Here is a 22,194-nt window from a genome sequence, read left to right on the forward strand (position 1 = left end):
ATAAAGTGGTTTTTTTTTGTAGGGGTTTTTACGAATTCGTAACTTAATATATTTTCATTGATCTTGTTTCTGGACATGTCCTAACGTGATACAAATTGAGCCGTCAACGCGACAAGGGTCGGAGGGCTCTAGCATCGACACCTTGACAGTTGGATAAATATAATGTCCTCACCGACCTTTCGAGGGAAGAAGTGGTCGAGATTTTTGTCTCAAATTGGCGTTCACTTTTTATTTTAGTTCGATAAAACGACAGTTTCGCAGAACGTGATGTTTCTAAGATATAAGGCCCTACGGAAAATCGGATGGATACTGTCATCTAGTTTCATACGGAGTCATTTGAACTCGTCGTGGCCTAAAGCATAAGAAGTTCGAATCTCAGGCGGGTACCAATTTTTCTAATGAAATACGTACTCAACAAATGTTCACGATCGACTTCCACGGTGAAGGAATAACATCGTGTAATAAAAATCAAACCCGCAAAATTATAATTTGCGTAATTACTGGTGAAATCATTTTACTGGTGGCAGAACCTCTACTGGTGGTAGGACCTCTTGAGAGTCCGCGCGGGTAGGTACCACCACCCTGCCTATTTCTGCCGTGAAGCAGTAATGCGTTTCGGTTTGAAGGGTGGGGCAGCCGTTGTAACTATACTTGAGACCTTAGAACTTATATCTCAAGGTGGGTGGCGCATTTACGTTGTCTATGGGCTCCAGTAACCACTTAACACCAGGCGGGCTGTGAGCTCGTCCACCCAATTAAGCAATAAAAAAAACATACGGAGAGGAAAAACAGATTACAATATAGAATGGATAGGGAATATACATAATCATATCCACAGTCATTGAACTCACTAACGATAATAACCTTTGGAAGTCGGGTAGGGGCAGTCGTACCTCGAGATTGCTATCAGGGTGAGGATGTTGATAAATGAGTGTCACGTCTTGATAATATAGTTTTGCTTGAAATATGGGACTATGCATACTGGCCGTTATTTCGTATTGCCCATGTGTTTCAAATTGCATAAGCAAGTCTTAGAAGGTGTAGGTTGTATAGTTGCTGAATTGAGGAATGTGTATTCTTCTTCTTTCAAGTCGTACACTCTTGACAGAGTGGTTGTGGTCATGCATCAGTCGGATCCTGCGATACCGATGCTCTCGCGATGCGACACCATGCGGCACGATGGTTCGCAGAGTGAGAGCAATCATTTATGTCGGAGTGAGTCACATATATTATGAGGTCGGTCCATCGTGTTGCAGATCGTCCGCGAGATCTTTTGCCCTCGACTTTCCCTTGCACCACCGACTGCTCAATGGAGTCTTCATTACGAGGGATGTGCCCGAAGACCTTGAGGATTCGTATTTAGACTGTTGACGATAGTCTCTCCTTGATGTTGAGCTCTTTCAGAATCGTAACGTTGATACGGTGCGCGGTCCACGGAATTTTGAGAAGACGTCTCCATATGAATATGTAATATACCAATAGAAGATAGAATGTCAAACGTATTTCCAAATCGTGATGCATATTGTACCATATGCCATACGTCATAATTCTTGGCAACGAAAACCAAACAAGAACTTTAAGAAATTAAATAAATAAAAGTTACTTTTGGACTCAAATCATTTTGTCTGAGCTTACGATAAAAAAATCTATTGAAGATGTCAACGCTTTTTACGATAGTTCCCAAAGCGTTATAACGGCACAACTTACGATTTTACACATAACGAAAACTTTTTACGTACCTACTTTTGCAAAACATAAAAAAAAGAAAAGAAATAAAACTGGATTTAGTATTCGAAGTAGGCCTCATGATGAACAAACAACTTGCTTGTAACATATTTGTACTGCATTGCAGTAATAGTGAGGAATATATGGAAGTGGATTTTAGTATATAAACTGAACGTTTGATTCATTGTAAGTTTATAATTATGATTCATCCCCTGGTCTCCTTATTGACAATCAATAATAATAATTATCTATACTAATATTATAAAGAGGAAAGATTTGTTTGTTTGTTTGTTTCGAATAGGCTCCGAAACTACTGGACCGATTTGAAAAATTCTTTTTCCATTAGAAGCCGACATTGTCCCTGATGAACATAGGCAACTTTTTTTTTTTTTTATTTTTTTTTTTTGGTTTCATGTGTGTTTTAATGTTTCCGAAGCGAAGCGTGGGCGGGTCGCTATAAATAAATAAATAAATATGTATTTACTAACAATTACGCCATGTTAGCACGTGCTATGTTCGTAAAGAGCTTGTGTTACAGATACCAGATAACGGAAATAAATGTAAGATTCCACGAGAACGTCCACTGCTGGACATAGGCCTCCCCCATGCCTCACCACAAAGACCGGTCCTGCGCTGCCTGCATCCAGCGGACACTGCGATCTTCAATAGATCGTCGGTCCATCTTGTGGGCGACCTATCCACGCTACGTCTTGCGGTACGCGGTCGCCACTCAAGAACTTACCGGCTCCAACGGCCATCTGTTCTACGAGCAATATTGTGTCCTGCCCACTGCCACTTCAACGTCGTAATCCTTTGGACTGTGTCGGTTACCATGGTTTTCCTGCGAATCTCCTCATTTCTGATTTGATCTCGCAGGGAAACTCCGAGCATAGCCCTTTCCATTGCTCTTTGGTTGACCTTGAGCCTTCTCATAAGGCCCATTGTGAGCGACCACGTCTCGGTGCCATAGGCCATCACTGGCAGCACACACTGGTCAAAAACTTTCGTCTTGAGACCCTGTGGTATTTGTGAAGAGAAGATTTTACGTAGCTTTCCGAACGCTGCCCATCCGAGCTGGATTCGACGGGTTGACCTCTGGTTCGAAGTTGGACTTACCTAGCTGGAGAGTGTGTCCCAGGTAAACAAATATACTCGTCAAAAACTTCGAAGATATATTTAATATACATCCATAACCCTGGAAAATGCATTTTATATTTATCATACAAATATCTTCCCTTGGCGGGATTCCAACCCGCGACCCCCTTATGTAGTAACCATGTCACTTACCACTACACCAGAGGGTCACAATATCGGTACTTTATCGCTGTGTTCCACTGATAAGCTTCTGACCCACTAGAGAGAGAGAGAGAGATAACATACTTTATTACGCACCAAAACACAATTAACATTAGAAAACAGTCAACTAGCAGATACGTTTGTACAACAGGCGGTCTTATCGTTAAAAGCGATTTCTTCCAGACAGCCGTTTAATTAACAGAAATTCGTTAATATAATATGAAATCACTACAGTATATCGGGGGGAATCGGGACAAATCTGGGATGTCACAATAATTTTGTTGAGTTTTTAGATTTAACTTTATTGAACTGAAAATGACTGAATGTTTAAGAATATTAAATAGTTTAGTTTAGTCATCAAAGTTTTGTAACTCATTAAAGATATTAAAAATTTAATTATCTGACATTAGGTACATAGCTAACAACTAAATAGTGCCAGCCCTATCGAAAATCCCTGTTATCCCCTTATGCGGCCCGATTCACCCATCACCTCGGTGAATAGGGATAAGTGAGTTTTTGACATTTTATGATTATTCTTTAACAAACTATATCTTAATGCATTATTATTTGCGTTTAAATGAAAATTTAAACTACCCGGACCATTATGATCTCCGTTTCATTACTATAAATACAAAAAAAAAAAAACGATTTAAGTCAATGTCGAACTTAACCGATTCCCGTTTCCCCCCATTTTACGGTATATGATTCTTCGTTGCTATCTAAGTTCATCTCAATCTCAACGGTGTTGTACTAACAACTGTCCTACAAAGAACTGGTATCCGTAACGCCAGAAAAAGGCCGGTTCTAGATTACCTTTCCACGCGAGCTAACCACCAGCAACAACGCTACCGGTGACAACTAAATTTCTTACATTTTAACGTTCAAAAAAAAAACCTATCCAGTTCAAGTACATACCAAAAACTAAATCAAACCGATCATATTTCAAGCAGTGAACCTATCGTCGCTATTTTCGTATCACCGAAGCCCGAAAACAAGTTACCCGATGTTCCCGAGAATGGCCCACTAAGGCAGGCGCCACAATTTCTAAGTTGTCAAGATAAACGATAACAGTGCTCAAAGAAAATTGTCCTCAACCGAGGGTCCTCTAACTGCCTTGTAAAAACATGTAACTGCGGGCTCGCATATTCGTCTCGCTCTGTACGGTAACATCTGCTTTATGCCTTAAGTTATAGAGACGACAATTCCTCGACGCCGAAAGGGTTGAATAATGCCAGCTGTTTGTCGTAGTGCTGGGAGACGGTTCTGTTTTCGGTTCTATTTTATAGTAAAATGTGTATTAAGGATACAAGCAATAGGCACGGACGTCTGTGGTTGTTTTAAAATAATGTTACGCGCTGGGATTCGGGATAAATAAAACTTCCACTAGTGGTAGGACATCTTGTGAGTCCGCGCGGGTAGGTACCGCCACCGCGCCTATTTCGGCTGAGAAGCAGTAACGCGTTTCGGCTTGAAGGGTGGGGCAGCCGTTGTAACTATACTGAGACCTTAGAACGTATATCTCAAGGTGGGTGGCGCATTTTCGTGGTAAATGTCTATGGGCTCCAGTAACCACTTAACACCAGGTGGGCTGTGAGGCCGTCCACCCATATAAGAAAAAAAATTGAAATTAAAACTCCATTTAACACTTAGAAACCTTACAGAGCACTTTACAATTCGTAATTTACTTCTTCCGCTTCGCTTCAGGTGATCCGTTCGCTGTTTCGCTTCGAGTAGATCCGACTACTAATTGCCTTCGTGTCATCTCTGCAAGGCTTTTATCGTCGATACGACATCTCTAGACCTATCGAGAACATTCCCCGTAAGACCAGACGTTTCGATATGTGTTTCTGCTATTTGACAATAGATGGCGTTGCACTTTTCGACCGTACTCGATTTTCCAATTTTTGATATTTGTTTCAGATATTCGGCGATACATGGCGTTACCCTCACCGGCGTAAAAATAAATTCTTAATCACGACAACATTTATTTGTTAATCTTAATAACAGTGTGTACACAATACATATACAATTATCATGTTTATTTTATAACTGTAAGTTATTATTGATTTCTTCACTATTTAATGGATGTTATTATACATATTATTATAAACCTTCCTCTTCAATCACTCTATTAAAGAAAACCGCATCAAAATCCGTTGCGTAGTTTTAAAGATTTAAGCATACATAGGTATATAGAGACAGAGAAAGCGACTTTGTTTTATACTATGTAGTGTAGTGTATTAAAAAGAATTATATTAGGGAAGTAAACATGTTTATTAGTTCGACTTTCGGCCAAATTTCGTTTTCGGATAATAATATAACTTGTGTTCCTCTCACAAGTCTCCATCCGGAACAATGTTGGACATGTCGAAATATAGATCTAAGCCCGTTATCAGCCTATGTTAAAGTTAAAGAAGCTATTCCTCTGAGACTCAACATTTTGTCGTCTGATGCGTATTGGTTTTTATTTATCGAGGGGTGAAAGCAAAATATCACGTATTAAACGCGACATTTAACTTTGTAATTAAAGGTCCGTTTTATTTGGTATTAGCATCAATAGTTCGATGTTTTTAATTGAACTTTTTTTTTATTTTTATTTTTTATTGCTTAGATGTATGGACGAGCTCACAGCCCACCTGGTGTTAAGTGGTTACTGGAGCCCATAGACATCTACAACGTAAATGCGCCACCCACCGCGAACTTCAATTAAGTTTACTTCATTCAAATAGTCGAAGAATTTTTGAAGTGAAACTTCTTTAGAATCGTTGTGATTTCAAACTCGATGAAACGAAATGAAATGAAACGAAAAAATAAGTGAGCCGCGATTGGCTTGCCGAAGCGGCTCCGAGCGGCGCCGACAAATCACGAAGCGCTCCACACGGTCTCGCGTCCCCGACTAGTTCAGTGTCTCTAATATATTAGGTGTATAATCTATGGTTCAGTGTCTTTTTGACGTCCGTGCACGCTGTCGTGGCTCTCGGAGCACCCTGAGATACTTCTACATCTATTTAGTTTGTTATCAATAGATGTCGCTACATGCAAATTCAACAATTCCTGAATAGCAGTGACGAGATGTTACACAGTTGACAGACGTTCTCGTATTTCTCTTGCTATATCATACTTACCTGACGTAGGGATACCGTGATCATGCAGGCGGTTCCCCCAGGGTGACGCTGTTCCATTGCACTGCGGAGTGGTTGACCCTTGCGATTATTTTTATATTTTATAAGTTTCACTTCTACCGTGTGTGACTTGCACACACACACACACTTTATTTTTTCTTATGATATTTTTTCCAAATTTTTTATTTTTCAATGGCTCTTCTGTATGTAACGTTGCTGAAATGTCGCTTAAACTAAATACCCTTTCACCCTTCGATATATTTTAAATACTTCAGTTAGCTTCAGTGTGGTTGGTTACATTGAATAAGATTGAACGTGAATAAGCGTATAGAAGGAGAGTTCTGTTCTTTAGTGGCAAATAGCAGAGAATAATCAGAGATGATTTTGAGGGGTAGGCTTAGGTGTACTTCTGGAACTGTTGATGATCATAAGAGATAATGACGATTCTATCAGCCAATCCCTATATATGCTAGCATGGGTACGTCCCATCGTCTTGTCTATTTCCTCCGCAAAGCAGCTACGTAATTTCGATCGTTACATGTTTCAATTAAAACTTTTACTTTATGCTTTAAGCCCTTTAGTAATAGCTGGTATTTATTCATAGTACATAGAATCGGAAAAAAGAACTGATTTGAAACTGGCATTTCTTGTGTGCGTTCGGAAATATTGGCTTTAAATGTTCTGGTGGAAGGCAATGTAGTCTTAAGTCATAAAAATTTTGCTCCATCTTCTATTGACTGACGACAGTAGTAATTGACCAGTCATCGTTCTCGTCGAAACCGTCGCTTGCGACGAATGGCTTGGTGAGTAAATTAATCCACAAACAGCCCACTGAGTTTCTCGCCGGATTTTCTCAGTGAGTCGCGTTTCCGATCCGGTGGCAGATTCTGTGAAGCACGGCTCTTGCTAGGATTCGTGTTAGCAACATCGTCAGGTTTAACCCCCGTGAGCTCACCTACTGGCCCGGACGCTGACGTTATGCTCTCTAGACCATTAGCTTAGTTAGGACAAAAATAAAGTAATTGAGGTGGATGGGACAGTCGCGTTGTGATGAGAATGAACTCACGGCCGGCTAATGCAAAGTGGAAAGTGGAGCCCAAAGTCAACATCAAAATCTCCTGCACTGAAATGTCACTGTCCTACGTTTTAAAGCAGGGCACATGAGTGCTTCGTGGTAGAAACTGACACTTTTCGGTACCTGCCCATATGGACTGACAATAACCTCTGCTACTACCATATAACTAGCAGAAGCGGTCTGAACCGGAAGCCATATAATCGTTTTGCGTTGTCAAAAGATGAAAGAGATTTTGTGATGTCAGCGGTTAGTTGGCAGCATAGATTTTTAGCTAGCTTGGTTCCTTGTGGCTTTTTGTGTGCTACAAGTTAATTGGTTTTCGTGGTTCAAACAGGAGCACGTATTATGTTACGTGATTGCAAAGCGAAGTCGATCTCAGCGTGTGTTGAAATTCATTTTGGAATATCTAAAGTACGAAACTAAAATTCATTTCGAAATTTTTTTTGTGTTTTTTTTATAATTCAGCGTGTACGGTGTTAATATTAAACTATCATAAATTTTTGTGAATATGTATTTTTAATGAAATATGTATTTAGCACACGCGTTCCCGAATTATCTCCACGAACAAATTTTTTTTTTTTTTTTTACCTATGCTGATAGCCTTGGGAGGCTATTTCAGCTTCACCCTAACGTTTGTAGGTGAGCTCACGAGGCTCAACCGGAGTTGCTAACACTGACCCTAGCAAGAGCAGTGCTTCGCAGAATCTACCACCGGATCGGAAACGCAACCCACTGAGAAGATCCGGCGAGAAACTCAGTGGGCTGTGTCTATGGGTTAATTCGCTCGTCGAGCCCTTCGTCGCAAGCGACGGGTTCGACGAAGACAGTGACCGGGCGAGGACGGTGACCGGACGATCAAGGAATAACAAACATTATACATTAAAAAGTAAAGCCGCAAAAAAAGTATAATTTGCGTAGTTATTGTTGGTAGGAAGCCCGCATGGGTAGGTACCACCAGCCCGCTTATTTGTACCGCGAAGCAATAAGGCATTTCGGTTTCAAGGACTGGGCAGCTGTTACTTCACATAATCCTATTCACAGCCTATTTATTAATTATCAAGGCATTTTCAGTGTTTAACTAACCAAAGGAATCAATTATCTAAAAGCATTTTGATAACTACAATATAATTTCGTCCACATCAGCACCGAGATAATGGCCAATGAACGCTGGTTATAAAAACAACGTCTTTCGGGCACTTACGCGTTTGTTTCCTCAAATTACCACCTAATAACAATCCAGACGGCCGCTATTCCCAGTTTATATTGTTTGGTACAAGCCATTGATATTATAGCTATGGATGGAGATTTGATAAGGGAGTAAAGTCTCGGAATGTTTGCTTCGATTGGCCGACGAGCAATTGATTTTATCGCGTAGTCCTCAAAGAAATACGTTCTTAATAGACTGGCAACAAACTGGTAAACACTGCCGAATTCTTCAGAAGATTTGTGACAGTCTAGTAACTGTCACTAGCCGAAAACTTGATAATGCCGGCGATAAGTACATCGACTGCAGGATTACTTAAATCTGAAGTTACTTCATACTTGTGTAGACAGTTTGCGATACCTATGGACGTTAGAAGCATACTATTTTGCATCTGGTGAACTCGTAGGTAGTGCTAACATCATTGTGGGATCACATTCTATAGAAGTCACTATAAATGTATGAAGTTGGTTTTAGCCATGTACTTACCATAGCAATATTCAAACCTAGGTTGATTGTTAGAGAATGGCTAAAGCATTACTTCTATCGCCATATCTTTTGTCGTGCACAAAGTTCAGAGAATAAATAAAATACAAATTTTACAAATGCAACTTCACGATACCAAGTTAGTGAGTACATCTGTGTAATTACTGAACGTTAGGTATTATACTGCGAGTTTAAATGATCAGGTAATAACTACAGCTACAGCGGTAAGAGTAATGCCATCTATCGTCGAATATCGAAGGATCTAGTAGCACCTAGAACACTCGAAAAGTACAACGCCATCTATTGTCAGATAGCGGAAACACAATATTCGACTTGTGTGGAATATTCTCGACCATTCTAGGGATTTTGTCTCGACTATGAAAGCGTTGCAGAGATGGCACGCAGTCAGTAATCGGAACTTCTCGAAGCGAAATAGCGAACGGTTCACCTGAAGCGAAGCATAGGAAGCAAATTGAGAATTTTAAAGTGTTTGTGAAGTGTTTTAAGTGTTCTAAGTGTTGAATACAGTTTTTAGTTGTACTTCGTTGGAATTTTATTTATCCCGAACCCCAGCGCCCCCCCATTTCTATTCGATTACAAGATAACACTTTATTCAATGGCTAGCGACCCGCCCTCGCTTCGCTTCGGAAACATTAAATTTTATTACTGATAGGTGAGTCTCGCGGTTATTGTCGTATCGCGGGTGACACCGCAGGGCGAAGCTAGTCTAAAAAAAGTAGCTTAAGATACTCCTTATATCATCAGCTACCTATCAGTGAAAGTCTCGTCAAAACCGGTCCAGTCGTTCCAGAGATTAGCCGGAACAAACAGACAGACAGGCAGACAAAAAATTTAAAAAATGTTATTTTGGTGTATGTACCGTAAATATATTCATATGCATGTAGTAAAAAGCGGTTATTTCAATATTACAAACAGACACTCCAATTTTATTTATATGTGTATACATGATTTGAAATGATGCCGGCTTACGGTTCACAATATGTACCAAGTTGTCGTTAGATCGTTTGCATTCGATGACAAAGAATAGAGATCTTCGTAAAAATCACAATATCACAGATCGTTTCAGCTTCGCTTCAGCTTCTAAATTAGGCAAGCGATACAAACATGACGGCAACGTAACGCTACCATCGTCTCGTTAGCGGCGGTAATTCGATTTTAACTTTCGCCCACCCCTCCAATGATAAGGGCCAATTGTCTCTATTAGACTTTTCCCAGTTGTAATTGTTCCCCAGCCGTAAAGCAGCCGGTCGTGGATTAGGCTCGAGCGAACACAGAATACGGTTAAAACTTCTGTATAGTTCTGTTAGTAGACGTGAATAGACACGTACACAAGAGTTTTTGTTGACGTTGAAGGCAGCTGAGCATACGGCCCAACGGGTGATGAATTGTTATCAAATATGTAGCATATGTGTGACTCTGCCGGTCGGACTTTCATTAGTGAGGATAATTCGCGTCGCTGATAAGCTTCGAATCACTTTACACCAGGTTACGATTAAGCTAGTCATAAAATAAGTAAAAAATAATCAGATTTAAATAATATAGACATTATTTATTTTCAGTAACATCAATACAATGTCTATGTATATGTTAATACGTGAAGCAAAAACGTTGTACCCCTTTTTACGAAAATTGCGCAGATAGAGGAGTATGAAATTTCCCACACTTATAGAGAACTAGCGACCCGCCCTCGCTTCGCTTCGGAAACTGTAATTTATTATTGATTTCTTCACTATTTAATACCTTCCTCTTCAAAAAGCGAATTTGTTTTATACTATGTAGTGATATAGAGAAGGAGTGCAGAATGTTAATTTTATGTTAATTGTGCATTAATAATACATTAAATTAATAAAAAATAAAAAAAACACCGCCATGCATTTGACACAACATATATATACTCTTTGTTTATTGTCAAACTTTTGTTATTATTTTAAGTCTGTGATCAAATCGAGAATAGATTAATATTGTTTGTCTTTAATATTATTTGTCTATAGTGTAGTCTTGGCGGAATCTGTGATTATAGAAGCATAATAAGACTTTGACAATAAAACCATAATAATGTTCAAACTTCTAATTGAAATTAATAATTATGGTCAAATTTCGACCACAGAACGACCACTAGTACATAATTATTATCTAATATCCCTAAATAATTGTGAAAACATTCCAGAATGTTCCACGAGTAAATATGTTTTTCTATTTATGTCTTTTTCGCGTAAGTGGTGGCACGTGACGTCACGAACGTCTTTCCGAGGAAAACCGTATGTATTATTCACAAAATAAGGCTTCCTTCTTCCTGCTCAGTTAGAAGTTTCAATTAAAGGTGATTCGGAAGTTTTGATTGATGTTTTTTTTTTTTTTATTTATTTTTGGCGGATGAGTGACGGTTTAGTTTCGTCCTGCAAACAAGATTTGCGGGAGTAAGCTTTTGTATTTGTTTTGTAAGCTTGTAATGCTTTCGTTTCGGGATTATAAATAGAAGTCGATCAGCTTGTGAATGTTATGGAATATTCAATGTTCCAATCGTGATTTGTTCGGTTTTTTTTGGATCAGTTACAACTATGGTATTAACTTTGTTTTTTTTTTTCTAACTGGTCGGTGGGCCATACGCCATACCTCCTACGAAGTACCTGTTTAAATGTAATTCTTTATTTTCAATGCTTTTTAGCGACTCCCAACCTACGAGGCTTGTGGAGAGTACTTAACGGTAGGCAGCGGCTTGGGTCTGCCCCTAGCATTGCTGAAGTCCATGGGCGACGGTAACCACTCACCATCAGGTGAACACGTATGCTCGTCTGCCTGAAAGAACCTGGTGCTAGTGCTAACCAGAGCCCATGGACATCAACAACCTGAATATCGCCACGCGGCTCGAGAGTAGAGATCTACATAATGATGATTCAATTATTTAATAATTAGACATATAATAATTTTTGAGCGTTTTTTTTGTCACACCATGTTATTCCTGCATTGTGGTACGTATTTTAATAGCAAATTTGTTACCTGTTTGCGAGATTTGAGCATTAGCACTGTCATATCGCTTTGGACGGGTGGACGAGCTCACAGCCCACCTGGTGTTAAATGGTTACTGGAGCCCGTAGACATCTACGATGTAAATGCGCCAACCACCTTGAGATATAAGTTCTAAGGTCTCAAGTATAGTTACCCTTCCCACCCTTCAAACCGAAACGCATTACTGATTCACGCTAAAAATAGGCAGGGTAGTGGTACTTACCCGCGCGGACTCACAAAAGGTCCTGCCATCAGTAATTTATAATTAGAAAAAATGGTACCCGACTGGGATTCGAACACTGGTGCATCGCTCAACACGACCGGACGTCTTATCCTTTAGGCCACGACGACTGAACGCCGGTTGTCTTATTCTGTAAGCTACGACGACTCCGCATAAGCAATACCACTATAACACGCAAAAATTGTTTACAAAAAAAATCACAACACATATTTACGATGTCCAGAACACATATGAGGATTTTTATTTGCGCATTTGTTCAAAAACACTGCGTGTATTAAAATAATTAATTGTGAATGAAAAAAAGATCACCACAGCAACACACATACAAAGCGCATTAGAATTTTTTTTAATACAATCTGTTCGATCCGAACCCAGCGCCCTCGTGGCAGCCTAGGGCTCCGGAAACCAGCACGAAGTGCGCGTCGAACATCTGCCGCGATTCGCGGCGCCGTATGTACTATTTTAACAAAATATCATGCAACCACTCACCGGAACCGATGACTTCGTCTTCTCACGCCGTATCACTTAGGGAGAAGGGTATAGGGCAGGAATGGATAAGGATTAGCGATGATACAATACTTTAGCGTAGACCGTCAATATATGCAGGTACCGTCCCGTTCGAGAAGCAAGATCAAGTCAGATGTCAAATCGCGAAGACACCGTCAAATCGCGACCCGTGTTGCCGTGGTAAAAATTAAAAAACTAACGGATTGGTTTCGAACACAATCTTTATTCGAATATGTTTCAAAACCAAAAACATTAATGATTAAAAATAAAAATCTCCCTAACAGATACGAAACTTCCCTCGCAATTAATTAACAAAACACCGAACTTGTAATCAGTACATCTCCGAAAATCCCTTTCAAAACATGATCACGAACAATCGTAGGACTTTTAATTAATAACGTAACTTGAAATACGTAAATTAACTCGTAATTAACAGGTACCTGTAAATGCCCCGAGATATTCTGAATAATTTACTTGGCTCATTTTTCCCGGGCTGAGGCCGCAGTTAGAAGTTTGTTAATGGATCTTGTAGCAAGACAAGTTGAGCTTTCCCCTCAGGTTGGTTTATTTTATGTACCAAGTCTGGTACGAAGTATATGGAGCAGTGACACTGGGCAGTTGGTATATAGATCAGTGACTCTGAGCAACATTAGATTAGTGACTCTGAGCAACATATGAATCAGTAACTCTGAGCAACATATAGATCAGTGACTCTGGGCAACATATTGTTATACGTTGGTGTTCGAGATAAATAAAATTCTACCGAATTACAAGTCAACGTCGTTAAAGTAAAGTAATCGTCGAGAATATTCCACACAAGTCGAGATTGTGTTTCCACTATCTGACAATAGATGGCGTTGTACTTGTAAAGCGTTCTAGATGATACTAGATCCTTCGATATTCGTTCAACTATTCGGCGATAGATGGTGTTATTCTTACCGGCGTAACAATATAGATCAGTGACTCTGGGCATCATATGGGTCAGTAATTCTATTTATTTTTGGTACTCATAAATCTCGTGAATGCCATATCTATGCGCGATCAAAATTGTCTCTGCCACACCTGTATGATGATGGTGTGTTCGGAAAAGGTAGGCAAATGTTTGGTGGACGCGAAATTCGAAGGCTAATCAAATATTGGCACTTTCTTTAATACATTTAGTTAAGTGCTTTTTGATAGGAGATAAAACATGTAATCGCATAGAGCGACGTCAATAAACCTTTGACCATTGGTAACATGACCCTTGAGAAATCCGTTATTAAAAAGGCGTTGAATTTTTTAAAATTCTCGAACACTATTCCGAAGTTTTCAATGTTTTTGCTATAAATAAAGATTCTGTTTTTAATTTTCTGACAATTGAACCTGGTGATTCATTTAATTGTTTGGCAGTAATGACAAAATTTATATTTTTTTCCCCACTAATTAGATTGTAATTGTAATACTATCTGGATTGGTGATTTTTTATGACAATCGTCTTTTGTGGATCGAATTTATTGTTCTTCTATTAGAAAGTGACGGTTAATTTGAAAATATGTATATAAATTTCACTTCATACATAATAGTCTGATAATGTTGAACGTGTAATCGTAACTAATGTAATTAAAACTACTTTTACGGCTTCAACACGTGCTTATCATTTTTGTTTTATTGTTTTGCGTATAAAATGAAAATAGGGAGACGCGAAGTCAAGTCGTAAAAGTAATTGTCTACGACTTGTGATAACCGAAGAAGATACTAAATTGTTATAAGATTTTATGTTAATAATCACTTATATAATTTCGTTTATAATGTATTCTTATGAAATATAATGGTAAACTATGCTCACCCTCTCTCACTGGCTCTCTCTCTCTCTCTCTCTCTCTTCCTAGCTATTTATCCCACATGGTGGTGGGGTCAGCTTTCCTTATTTTTCTCCTCCATTTCGCTCTGTCTTTGAAATCCACTTCAATAGCATTGTATTCCCTCTACATCATTCCATTTTGTCTTGAGTCCTCCTCTAGGTCTCCGACCGCTTTTTACTACGCTCTCCCGTCTATTTTTAATACGCTTTTATTAGCTTCAGACGTATTTATGTTAGTATGTAACGGAATCTTTGAACATGATTTTGATTCCCTTCAAAACGTCGGATTAATTCGAAAATTGGTATACTTATTAAGGACCGATGACAATTCAATATAAAAAAAAAATTAAATTCAACTAAAAATGAAATATAAATAATAGTATAAAAAAAAACTAATAAAATGCGCTTTTATAGAAAATCCAACTAAAAATAGAAAATAAATTTGAATTAAAATAGTGTAAGGAAAGATTATTTGATTGTAAAAAAGCATGGGGTGCATGGTATCAGTAGCTATAAATATTTTATGAACAGATATGAGCAGAAGGGTTATTTTGATAATATCCTGAAAAGCAACATTTTCTATTTTTTAGTTGGATTTTCTATAAAAGCGTATTTTGTTGTTTTTTTTAAACTATTATTTATTTATAACTGTGATACAGTCCATTGACGATAACCATCAGGCACAATCATACCAAAATCAAAATATGATATATGTTAATCTTTAAATGGTGGTTGATTGGTCACAGACTGAAATAATTCGTGTTTCAAAAATCAGTTTTATATAAATTTCGAATGAACTGCTTTTCTTTAGGATGAACTGTGGTATGGATGCGGGAGACGCGATTCGCGGTTCCTTTTAAAGATATTCCCGGTTGTTAGTTGAGTATAAAATTAAATTGTCTTTTTTTCGGTTATTCGTGTTTGTGGCTAGGTAATGGCTAAGCAAATTAACTGACATCATCCACAGTTGGACATCTTTGGACGTTGGACATCAAAAATGACCATGTTACACGAATGCGAATTAGTACTTTTGTTCGAGAATTTTCTTCGCTGGAATTTAGGTGATTTAGATAGCCTGGGCCATGTAGACCACGCGAAGTTATTTCTGGTGCACTCTTAACTTGGTGGTCCTCTATGAGAAATGTATTCACGGTTGTTTTATGGCCTTTGTACCTAAGACTTCAGCGGCAGTGTTAGACGTAATTAAAAATAATTTTAGCGTTTAATGACGCGATTTTTATTGTCATGTTACTATATTTGTCGTTACTATTAATCCTCATTTTTCGTGATCACAGACGACAGAAACGTTATTCGTCGTCATTACGATATTATCCTAACTACCGTCTATTTTTAGATAATTGTTTTTTTCTGTAATTCATGTTTCTTCTGACCCAAAAAGTAGAATAAGAATTGTAAACATAATTTTTATTATAGACTGACTATTATCATGTGAGATTCATTGACCGTGTATCAATGAAGTCTATACTAATATTATAAAGCTGAACAGTTTGTTTGTTTGAACGCGCTAATCTCAGGAACTACTGGTCCTGATTGGAAAAATTCTTTCAGTGTTAGATAGCCCATTTATCGAGGAAGGCTATAGGCTATATAACATCACGCTAAGACTAATACAAGCGGAGCACCAATAAAGAATGTATTAAAATCGGGGTTATTTTTACCTTTTGAGAGCTTCCGCTGCGTGCGCTGCAGAAACAGTTAAAGTTTCGCTAAAATAATGTATAACAAAATTATTTCCGTTTAAAAGAGCAAAAAAAATCCGTGACAGCGTATGTCTATATGTTAAGGTTGGCTCGCTACAACGTTTTTTATGCTAAGCAAATTTGTTCTAAAACAACATTATTTGTAAACTATTCCACGCGGACGAAGTCGCGGGTAAAAGCTTGTTGTAACATAAAAAAAAAACTTTTACAATTTTGTGGTAGCAACCCTAAGAATACGTTCGTTTATAATATGCTTGTCACTCGCAATACAAGGAATAGCAACAAAGCCTTCAGGGCTCGGGTTTCGGCACAGTTGCCCATCATCCGTTGCTCTATATATTAAGCTTTTGTTTAAAGTTCATTTGTTTGGTGGAACGGAGTCTGCCGCAGACATAGATCGTAATGTTTGATGTGTTGCTTTTTCTTGGATAGTGCACGGTTTCACTATGTTTGTATTTTTAATTAGAGCGCGGAGTTCGTATCGAAATAAAGTTACGGCGTTGTTTTAATCGTGTCACAGTCGGATGTTAAGGTATTGCGAGTCATCTATACCAATATTATAAAGCTGAAGAGTTTGTTTGTTTGAACGTGCTAATCTCAGAAACTACTGATCCGATTTTAAAAATTATTTCAGTGTTAGATAGCCCATTTATCGGGGAAGACTATAGGCTATATGACATCACGGTAAGATCAATACAAGTGGAGCATCAATAAGTAATGTTTCAAAATAGGGGTTTAAATAGCTCGTTAACATTCTACAATTCAAAAATATTTTCACTTTCTACGTAAATGAAGTGGGAAGTAAAATTTAGCGTTATGCTAAAGTAACTATTCCACGCGGACGGAGTCGCGAGCCAAAACTAGTTAATAATATAATTGCACTTATATCTTACACTTTTATTGTTCATTTTGCGAGGATCATATTTATGATATATTTAAGGAACAATTTCACTACGAACTAGTTGAATAATAAAATTAATTAAATCTTGACATTTCTAAATTAGTCGTACTGAATCTATGAAATAATATTACCAGTAACATCCATAAGTGAGATACATGAAACGTTTATGTTGGGGTATGTTGGGTTTTGTGCTATTTATCCGGCAGCTACAATTGCGAACAGATAAAATTTATATCAGTTTGAATTCTAATGAAAGTTTTAGATATTTATTATGTTTAATTAAAAAAAAACCTATTAGTATTAGTGTAGTTCGTTCCATGAGTCCATACATATAGCCAAAGATTTTAAAGGCTGGAGCCAATAACAGCCTATCTAGTCTGGCCAAAAAATAATTACGCGCTCTTTTTTAAAACCTGGATTGATTGGGGTTTTGCCTTTTGGCTCAAATTGCGATGGACTGCAGTCATCATTTAATACTTTTTTTTCTTACCTAGCTGAGAGCCTTGAGAGGCTATTTCAGCGTAACCTTAACTAAGTAGTAGGTGAGCTTACGGGGCTCAAACCTGACGATGTTGCTAACACGAACCCTAGCAAGAGCCGTGCTTCGCAGAATCTACCACCGGATCGGAAACGCGACCCACTGAGAAGATCCGGGGAGAAACTCAGTGGGCTGTCTGAGGGTTAATTTACTCGTCGAGCCCTTCGTCGCAAGCGACGGGTTCGACGAGAACGATGACCGGTGCTTGAAGTACCTAAAAGCACCGTTAGTGGATCGGGAGGATCGGAAATGACGTGTTTGGGGCGACGTCGACTGCTTTCCATTCTGTCCGCAGGATCGGGAATGTAGTTTTAGTTTAGTAGTTTTCCAGCGGCCACGATGAGAGGGCTCTCGTGTCGTGCCGCTTTATCGAAGTGGAACTTAACACTAGGAACGTTTCGGCCTCCTTATTATAAAAATATACGATCAGAGACGTCAGTGAAACAATTCCTTATGCGTACCATAAATCACTGTGGTGTAAGCTTTTTCATGTGTTTCCTCATTGGGACGGATTTGATGAAATAAATACTTTCTTTGTTACTCAAAAAAGTCGGATGTAACCTAGGGTTTTATTACATTTTGTAAAGTGACAAAATAGGAAACCTTTTAATTTCGCACGTTTTGATTGTCACAGCCTTTAGACACGGAACTTATTTGTAGGAAATGGAAGCGTAGTCTAGGTGACAGCAAAGCTGGGTTTTGAAATGTATTGCAGGCGGAAAATACTTTGCTTTCCGTGGACGAAGTCGTACTTAATAACATGCGAAGGATTCTCAGAACATGATTGCTGGTTTTCTAGGCATATTGCTCGACAATCCTGTGACAGCCATGAGAAACTGATCGTCATAGAAAAAACCTAGGGCGAGAGGAGGAAATAATGGAACTCAATACGACGGGTAATCGGGGCAGACTCAACATCAATATGGTGATAGCGCTACGTGCTGATCATAGCTAGAAGGGAAGGAAGAGCATCGTGTTGGAAAATGTGATGCCCTGATTGATCGCGACTTGCAGGGGTCAGGAATTAACGCAAGAAGGAATATAATAGCAATCTAAAATGTGAATCTCGGTTATTTTGATTTGCCTGTTCTTTTCAGAATTGTGGAGCCGGTGGTATAATATTTTAAATAATATTTTAAAAGTCGTTGTGGCCTTTAGATAAGACCTCCGGTGCATTCGAATGTTGCGATGCACCGGTGTTCGATTCCCGCAGGCGGGTACCAATTTTTCTAATGAAATACGTACTCAACAAATGTTCACGATTGACTTCCACGGTGAAGGAATAACATCGTGTAATAAAAATCAAACCCGAAAAATTATAATTTGCGTAATCATTGGTGGTAGGACCTCTTGGGAGTCCGCACGGGTAGCTACCACCACCCCGCCGATTTCCACCGTGAAGCAGTAATGCGTTTCGGTTCGAAGGGTGGGGTAGCCGTTGTAACTATACTGAGATCTTAGAACTTATATCTCGAGGTGGGTGGCGCATTTACGTTGTAGATGTCTATGGGCTCCAGTAACCACTTAACACCAGGTGGGCTGTGAGCTCGTCCATCCATCTAAGCAATAAAAAAAAAAAAAAAAATTGTATATTTGACATTCCTACATTGGAATAAAAATATATTTTTTTATAATTTCTTGTGTTATAACTGGTAACAAATCACACATGGTCATCCAGCCCCAATATAGAATTCCCAGTGTTATTGGTACCAGAGACTGACAAACACACTTATATATGTTTAAATATATACATCGTTATCATCTCGGCCTGTCTACAGTCCACTGGTGAACATAGGCCTCTCCAACTGGTGTCCAGTGCGGCCGATTCGTTGCCACTTGCATCCAAAGTTATATAATATATTATATACTTCTTCTTCGTCGCTTTCTTCATTACTGAAGGTCGTGTCCCTGAAACTTTACCGTGGCCTGTCTCGTGAGCTGTTTCCATCTCGTCCGGTCCTCAGATTCTTGAATGGCGGTTGCGACTGGCAGCCCAGTTAGAGCGGTTATTTGATCACACCAACGGCTAGGTAATCGGCCGCGGGGTCTCTTTCCTTCTACTTTGCCCGTCACGATCACTTTGTCCAAGTTGTCTGACTGTCGACGTGCAATTTGACCGAAGTAGCTGAGGATCCTCTGGTAACAGATTGTTGAGAGCCTGACTCGGATGAGAAGCTGAAGCAGAATATATACACATATACATAACAAAAACCCAGGCAAAGAGCAAACAAATCAAAATCACACAGTATTTGTCCGATGTGGGAATCGAACCCATGACTCTTAGAGCAACACTCAGGACTGCTAACTACTGCACTACCGAGCCAGTCAGTGATTCTTATTTGAAATTTGTACTAAGTAGATTTGCGCGGTGAAGTGAATAACAATTGGAGTTTTAAGATTTAGTTGAACATAAACACAATGATGCAATTCAGATTTTGTTAGTTCGCTTGAATAGGCAACATTGCAATTCTTTACTGGTAGTAGGAACTCTTGTGAGTCCGCGCGGGTAGGTACCACCGCCCTGTCTATTACTGCCGTGAAGCATTAATGCGTTTCGGTTTGAAGGGTGGGGCAGCCGTTGTAACTATACTTGAGACCTTAGAACTTAAATCTCAAAGTGGGTGGCGCATTTACGTTGTAGATGTCTATGGGCTCCAGTAATTTAACACCAGGTGGGCTGTGAGCTCGTCGACCCATCTAAGCAATAAAAATATATATACTCAGATTTGCCGTCATCTCCAAATGGGAGACGGTATTAATGTCGTGATGCCTATGAACACGACTAGTCACTTCACAAAATATGGGAGAGTCGTTCAAGAAGCCACTTTAAGAATCAAAACGTCAATACATAACGTTTGCGATTACGAAAACTGAAAACTAAATTAAGAGTAAAACCGACGTGCCCTTAAAGAACGATTTCCAGCTGCGATGAATGGTTAATGTAAAAAAAACAGATTACAAAACCTTGAAATTCCTTTCAAAAGACTTACCGCTCCCAATCTAAAAAGTCTTACTGAAGAACTGGAACAAATCAGTCCAACAGAAAAATACCGTAAAAACCGCCTTTATTAAACTTACAAGGAGAATTGGCCATTATCCCTGAGTGTAATGTAGAAAACGAATATTCACGGGCCCTTTATTATTAAAGTACTTTATAATTCGTTTAAAGAAATGTTTCGAAACGGCGTACCTTTTAGTTAAATAGTTTTCTGCGGAGTTCGGTAGGCGCGATGGTGGGGGCCGTGATGTCACGTTAGCGTGTGGTGTAATTTAGGTACTTGCTGATGTTAACACTAAACAGCAGGACATACACATACCCGAGCCTGTAGATCAAATGTTAATCAGTCGACGTCGCCCTAAACACGTCATTATGGATCCTACCGATCCATTAACGGTGCTTTTAGGTACCGCAAGCACCGGTCACCGTCCGCGTTGAACCCGTCGCTTGCGACGAATAGCTCGACTAGCGAATAAGCCCATAGACACAACCCACTGAGTTTCTCGCCAGATCTTCTCAGTGGATCGCGTTTCCGATCAGGTGGTAGATTCTGCGAAGCACTGCTCTTGATAAGCCCAGTTTTAGCAGCACTCCCGCTTAGAGCACCGTGAGCTCACCTACACGTGAAGGAGAAGCTGAAATAGCCTCTCAATGCTATGCTCGTCGTGGCCTAAAGGATAAGACGTCCGGTGCATTCGTATGAAGCGATGCACCGGTGTTCGAATCCCGCAGGCGGGTACCAATTTTTCTAATGAAATACGTACTCAACAAATGTTCACGATTGACTTCCACGGTGAAGGAATAACATCGTGTAATAAAAATCAAACCCGCAAAATTATAATTTGCGTAATCACTGGTGGTAGGACCTCTTGGGAGTCCGCACGGGTAGGTACCACCACCCCGCCTATTTCTGCCGTGAAGCAGTAATGCGTTTCGGTTCGAAGGGCGGGGTAGCCGTTGTAACTATACTGAGAGACCTTAGAACTTATATCTCGAGGTGGGTGGCGCATTTACGTTCTAGATGTCTATGGGCTCTAGTAACCACTTAACATCAGGTGGGCTGTGAGCTCGTCCAACCATCTAAGCAATAAATAAAAAAAATGCTGATAGGTAGGGGAAAAAACATACAATGAAACTGAGACTTTGAACTTAGCTTTCATTGTGGGTTCCCATGTTTGCGTTGTTGATGTCTTTTGGTTTCGGAAGTCACTTCACCCTAAGTAGCTGTGAGCTCGTTCCCCGGCGTAAGAATTAAAAAAAATCAATGCAAATTGATAAATTAGGATTAGAAGCTAGAAATAACAATGAATAAAATATATCGGTGTATGGTATCCTCGTCCAAGACAAAGAAGATTCCCTTTCAATAGAAAAAAGGTGGTAAGGTGTTGGTGGAAAAGGTGAGGTTGCGGGGAAGAAAAGCTAACAAATTAGTATGTAAAATTTTAGATAATGCCTTTTCCAAAGAGCAATCTGATAATCAGAATTAATGGTTTTTTCGATTTGAATTTGAATTCTT

The sequence above is a fragment of the Bombyx mandarina genome, chromosome 17 (assembly GCF_030267445.1).
Source record: "Bombyx mandarina strain Sakado chromosome 17, ASM3026744v2".
NCBI classification, from domain to species: domain Eukaryota; kingdom Metazoa; phylum Arthropoda; class Insecta; order Lepidoptera; family Bombycidae; genus Bombyx; species Bombyx mandarina.